Genomic DNA, 7,252 nt, shown 5'->3' with positions numbered 1-7,252 from the left:
CTGCAATTATTCCATCGCTCAGGTGATTTAGAGCCAGGAACGCTCTGACCACACAGAGCACCTCCAATCAGCAACAGTGGCGAGTCACTGCAGCGCAGAGCCATGGCTCTGTGTTTCTCCCAGACAGGCTGGTGAAAAGGGAATTAAAAAAGGTTGAGGCCACTGTTGGTTAATAGAAAGCGGATGGTTCTGTGCCCGGTTCAGAGTACACAGCTTTATAATTTAGCTCTCTTTAAGCGGCTGTGCCTCTGAAAGCCCGCTCCCCAGGACTTTACTGCAGTTTAGCGCCATAGAAGTGAGTGCCTGGGAAAGCATCACATATTAATATTACTCAAAGCGAATCAAAATCAATTTATTTCAGGCCAGCTTATCTAATATTATTCCGCATTTTGAATTAAGTGCTGGCGTATTTGATGAAGTAATTCAAATAAATTGGTAACTATGTCTAAGAGCTACTTGTGGAACAGTAGTATGTTTCATTACTGGGCTCCGAAAGAGGTGTGAGCTAAATCATAATGAATTGGTTACTTAGAGGCTAAGAGCACAGCGAGTGAGTCTACCACGTTCTCAGAATGAGTAATTAAGGTGTTTATTTTTCTTCTTACCCCTAATGTCATGTTAGTGACGGTATCGAGCAAATAATTTGTGGCTTTAAAGTCATAATCCCTGCAATAAAGAGTAGGTGTGGCCTTATTAGGTTTGCATGCTTCAACACAGAATTTAGTAATGATACAGGTGAAAAATAATTGCTACTTAATTTGAAGTTGTCAACCGTATCAAATACCTCTGGCATGCTAAGAATGTATTACAGTTACAGTACAAACACCTCTTAATCATGTCTCTGTATGGAGACGTGTGTTTTAATAGTGTGTCAAATTAGCAGCTCCCAGGTCAAGATGAAAGTGACCTGGGAAACAAAGGAAGAAAACAAATGTCATAAGACAGGCTGTTTAAATAATTACAGGTTGAGAGGTTGGAACGATTCATTGGTTTAGGAACTTGCTAAATCCTGACACATTCTGGACTAAAGAGGTGTTTCCACAAATGTTTTTCTTTGGCTGCCATGTCTTGTTTCCGAGCTCTGGGCGGACATGACATTTTCTGGCCCTGTGTTCCTCATTGGCGGATGTCTCCCCAACTGCCTGATCAAAGAGTTGAATTAAACATATGACTGCGCTGCTGGTGGAATGTGTCTACTCTGGCATTCCTAGCAACAGGCTTAGCAACTGAAAGAGAGGTTTCAATTTAGTCAAGCACAATTAATTTAATCTCAAAGCAGTTTAGAGAGGACTTAACTGTATCAAACTATATATTAGTGGTCTTCCTGTAGTGCGGTATGAATAATGTTATTCAGTCCGGAAGCATCATAAAACAATGGCCTGCCATCATGTATTTAACAACTTCCTCAACTTATCCCTGGATATCAGAGTTGGGCTAAAATATTCCATGAAATATTCAACAGGTTATTAAAATGCCAGTCTGTGCATTCTTCTAGCAACAGCCACTTCAAAATTACATCATGATGCCAACTGCCAACCTAGCGACAGCAGCCTAGCTCAATTCAGTTTATTGGGCTGGAAAGGGTGGCGTAGAGTAGACAGTACTCTGTAGTGATTGACAGCAAATTGAAATATTGACACCACTCATTGTTTATAACTCACTCCTGCCTTAGTGGACTGATACTGATTCATTGTAACCTGAAGGATGCTAGTCCAGAGAAGATGATCCTTTAAAGGCCCAGAGCAGTCAAATATGTGATTTTCCTCTCTCGCTCTCTCTCTCTCTCTCTCTCTCTCTCACTCTCTCTCTCTCTCTCTCTCTCTCTCTCTCTCCTCTCTCTCTCTCTCTCTCTCTCTCTCTCTCTCTCTCTCTCTCCCTCCATCCCTCCCTCCCCCTCTCTCTCTCTCTCTCTCTTTCTCTCTCTCTCTCTCTCTATATATATATATATATATATATATATATATATATATATATATATATATATATATATATATTTCCTCACTATGAGGTTGGAATAGTACTTTTAAATTGTGAAAAGGATGATAATGCCCTTTTAGTGTAAGAGCTGTTTGAAAAGATTGCTTGAAATTTCAGTCTGTTTTGGTGGGATGGAGTTTTGACCTGCCTAGTGACATCACCAGGAGGTAAATGATTTAATAGACGAATAAGAAAGAGTTCCAAACCTGCTAATAGCAGCATATTTTCAGTTTTCCCCACTCAGACCACTCCCAGACAGTTCTAGCAAAATTCTTGCTTGAGAAATATCTCTTGCTAAGATTATATTTTAGTTTCTTTTTGGCCATTTTAATAGAAAACAGTTACAGTAAGGTACTTAATTGTTACCCAGAAATGATTTGAAATTGTGATAAAAACAGCTGCATTGGACCTTTAAGTGTCTTCCATTTTCTTCCATGCCACACTAATAGTCAATGATGTCAGCATTGGAATGAGCTGATCTGACAATGTAATGGAAAAGTTGTATTGATCCTCTCCGTGAGGGGCTCCTTTTTTCAAAATCCCTATTGAAAGCCTGTCATTAAGTGTCAGTCTCATGTTTCACTCTCTGGGAGTGACAGGACTACCCGCAAAACATTCAGGCAGTGCCCTTGAGCTCCCAACTGAATCCAACAGCCGAATGGTTCAGAACATTTGGGCAGGTCATGTGATCTATTGTCAGGGTAAGAATCTGGCACCAGAGTTCTGTGAGATGAGCCGCAACATTATGTCAATTACACAAACAGTGAAATACACACTTCATGCCAGCTTAAAATTGTCACCTGTCAATGATGAGGGATGCCAGAGAGTGTGACGTGGAGCCTGTCTGACCAATGGGATCGGAGCAATACTACCTTATGGGAAATGCAAGCAACTGAAGGGAAAATGTGTTGACAACAGATAATTAAGACGTAACAGAGATGGAGAGCCTCTTTTTGATGTTTTCATTGAGATCCATTATGGTTGGCTGTTCACTGTCAAGGAGTGTCTCCCACAAAATGTTGTTGAAGTCAATCTTATCCTGTTAAGATTTAAACATTGTTGAATTGCTCCTATCAGAGAGCCTTCTAATGAAACGAAGAAAGATACATTTGCTAACTTTCTGAGCTAACTAACTGTCAGATAGTGCCCGATTGAAGAGCGCTTTCTAATTAAATAACTTTGGACCTAAAGACTTGACTACACTGAGATTTCTCTACTTGAATATTTCAGTTTGACAAGTCGTTCTGCTCCTGCCAGCGTGACGGAGAGGCCTGACATCGAGTAACAGACAGAAATGACAGAGGAGAAATAGACAGAAAGTCTGTGAAGGCAACACTTCCCCCCGCTCTGTTTAATTAAATTAGGTGCCCTGGCTAACTAAACCTTGTGGGTAATCAAACGCTGGAATTTCATTGTTCAATCTCCCAGAGCTGGTTTGATTAATGAAGGCGATCCCTAGTCCCCATGTGCTCTGACATGTGTTCTTATGGGCTTAACCAGTCCCTAGCAGGCCACTGGCAGGCCCCTGGTAGCAGCTTGCCAGCATGCTGAAGTCATTTGAACACTAATTTAAGGAGTTATTAGGAATCTAAAACCATATCCGATTTCACCAGGGAGCCATGGGGGGAAAATAGATTAATATTCAAAGCTCGCAGCTTGATGGTTTTATGTTTAACATTTCATATTTAATGTTGACATGACGGTTTGGACATACATAAAGGTGAAGTATCAGTGTTGTACAGAACACTGTATAAATACACAACTGTACATACAGTAGTTTAGAAAAGGATTGCCTACTGCAGATTATTGTTGTAAATGCTTTGGGTTTGCCTAATCTTAAAGTATTGTTGACAGGAATTTGGCAAGGGTTGAATGATTTAATAAGATGTCATTGTTTTATTTATTTAGTCCATTGAGTCCAGCAAGGAAATAACTCTGCTCAGTCATGGCACCTGTCCAGTTCACATTATTACAGTTTGAACAACTTTAGTGCTGATTAGAGGTAAACATGGTCTTCCTGTTTACACTGGATCCTGTGGCCTTTTCTCTTACTACTTCATCACAATACTGTCTTTCCCTGTAACATATAATCAATTGATGTTATCTGGTAGAAGATTTGTGTACTGTATAACCTGGAAAAATCCCTGTTAAAATATTACATTAAATAGTTTATTTTACCTCCGAGTTCCTCTCTCCTGCTTTATGGGAGGTCATGGCCAAAATCACTGGAGAGATGTATTGAGTGTTGTTAAAAGACAAACAGCCATCTTGAGTGTACTGTATGTAAAGTAACCTTGCTATGCTCTGTGAGAAGTGCAAAGATGTCCTCAAGCGCTTTCCAAATTGAGCACACTAATAGACTACAACAGGGGATTGGAAACGGCTCTTAGTTGTTCATCCAAACACTCAAGCAAGGTTATGTCCTCTTTATGTGATGCTTTAAACGTCATTTAGTAGGTCATTATGGATGTACCATCGCAAGGGACGTTTGTAATGTACCATTCTTATCTCATTAGTGATCAATGCAGTTAGAAATTTGTCACGAAAAACATCACACCTCTCTCCGGGAACATTTGGTTCTGTACAGTATGGTGCCTAGGCCTATGTGCAGATGGTCTCCATTATATTATACACAGCATGTGTAACCCTATATGTTATTATAACACCACACACACACAATAATTATGCACCTATAGTGCAAAATAGTTCATCGAAGATTCCCCCTTTACTCTCTGACTCAGTGCCATAGTAATGAACATATAATGTGAGCCATATTTGTTGCTCCCCATTAAAATATAATATACTGGCGTGTTACATTAAGGTCACTTGTGGACATGTTGTTGTTGAGTATCTGCACCGGATGAACTAAGCGTACTGTAGAGGCTTTTCAGGGAACCAAAGTGCCCGCCAGGGCCCCAGCCAGTCCTGTTCTGCCTGCATAAATACGGCTTCATGTAAACACTGAGAAAGCCACAGAACTCTGAGAGACTCAACAGCATTATGGGGAGACAGGGAGCTGAAGATGGAAAAGGACCTTTACACCAGTCCAGACCACAAGTGTGATTAAAAAGCCCTTTTAGAGTTGTAATCGCATCTACTAAATATGTGTTTATACTTGCAGCTTAATTGCAAATTGGTTATTTATTTAGTTAGAAAGTCATTATGCTACAAAGCTTGAAAAATAAAGATAAATCAATATGATTAATGTCGAACCCCATCACTGGACTGTAATTAACTCAATCAAACATGAAAGTACTGAACACAAAATATGTTTTTGGGAGGGGTATGTTTATTGTTAGAAAATGTGTTGGATCAATTGTAAGTGCATCATCATTTTGTACTTCCATTTTACACGAAGTCAAACCTTTCCACAACAGTCAACTGTTCTTTATATGATCACAGTCTATGGGCACAACTTACCTAATTTCATTGGTATTGTCCTATCTATCAACATAAAGCATTAGCTGAGGAGCCAAACGCATCCAAGTAAACGCCTGTATCAAGTTCCAGAGAGAGGGAGCCTGAAATAGAGAGATCATCAACACAGATAAGTCAAACAGCTCTGTGCCAAAAGAAATGTTTCATTGACTGAACAATATCCAAACTGCGTCCCATTATTATAGGTTAGTCATAACGATGCCGTCTCAGTTTCAAACAGACCAGTTTTGTCCCTTTGTGTGGCTGTCACTGGACCTTCTGTTTTTGTCCCATTAGTAATCTCTCAGGAGCTGGATAGGGGACTTTAAAATAAAACAGCCTTTTATTTCCTTTGTTTGTTGTTCAAGCCCCAAACATAAAAGCTGACTATCTGAGAAATATATGGCCTGTACATCATCACTGTCTGACGACCTTGCCAGTCACTTTCCCAGCTCTTCAGGAACAGAGAACAGCTTTGAATGGAGAGAGTGATTGATGATTGAAGAATCCATAGAATCAAATCACTTCTGGGGAAATTGCAACACACTAAACAAACAGCACGAAGAGCTATCTATCAATAATATGGAGATAAACCACTTCTCCAACATTTTCGACCATATAACAAAGAACCAAGAGCAATCACATATACATGATCATTTGCAAAACTTAGAATCAGCTATTAAAGATGACCAGAACCCACTGGATTATCCAATTACATTTGGACAAGCTACAGGACAAAATACAAACCCTCCAACCCAAAAAGGCCTGTTGTGCTGATGGTATACTAAACAAAATGATCAAATATACAGACCACAAATTCAAATGGGCTATTCTTAAACTCTTCAACGTTACGGATAATCTTGAATGAATTGTGAATAATGATGAGTGAGACAGTTACAGACACACAAATATCATACCTCCCCAATACATGCTAATCTCCCCTGAACTGCAAAATTCTCTGAAGCTGGAGACTCTTATCTCCCTCACTAACTTTAAGCATCAGTTGTCAGAGCAGCTTACCGGTCACTGCACCTGTTCACAGCCCATCTGTAATTAGCCCACCCAACTACCTCATCCCCATATTGTTATTTATTTTGCTCATTTGCACCCCAGTATCTCGATTTGCACATCATCTTCTGCACATCTATCACTCCAGTGTTAATACTAAATTCTAATTATTTTGGACTATGGCCTATTTATTGCCCTACCTCCATAACTTACTACATTTGCACACACTGTATATATATTTTCTGTTGTATTTTTGACTTTATGTTTTGTTTACCCCATATGTAACTCTGTGTTGTTATTTTTATCTCACTGCTTTGCTTTATCTTGGCCAGGTCGCAGTTGTAAATGAGAACATGTTCTCAACTGGCTTACCTGGTTAAATAAAGGTGAAATAAATAAAATAAAATAAAATGTGTAATGGTGAGAGGTTAGCATGTCTGGGGGTATAATATTTGTGCGTCTGTAATTTTCTCTCATAATTATTCACGATTTATTTAAGATTATCTGTAATCACGGTAGCATCGACATTAATGTAGAAGCGTTTAGAAACATATTATATTCTTATTTACAATAAAAGTGACTCCAAAATGACAATAAATTATTTACCATTCATTTCTATTGGGCACAAAATAATCTGAAACACAACAAAAACAAATAGCAAATGCATCGAACAAATTTGGAGAGTCACAAGCTTGATGTAGTCATTGTGTGCTATGAATATGAGACTAAATACTTAACTTTTTACTACTTTAATACACATGAAAGTGAATTTGTCCCTGTAATTTTGTTCCCCTAAAATGAGGGGACTATGTACAAAATAATAATAATAAGCCATTTAGCAGACGCTTTT

This window comes from Coregonus lavaretus (assembly GCF_964263955.1).
Source record: "Coregonus lavaretus genome assembly, chromosome: 15".
Taxonomy (NCBI): domain Eukaryota; kingdom Metazoa; phylum Chordata; class Actinopteri; order Salmoniformes; family Salmonidae; genus Coregonus; species Coregonus lavaretus.
This window is presented reverse-complemented; position numbering follows the sequence as displayed.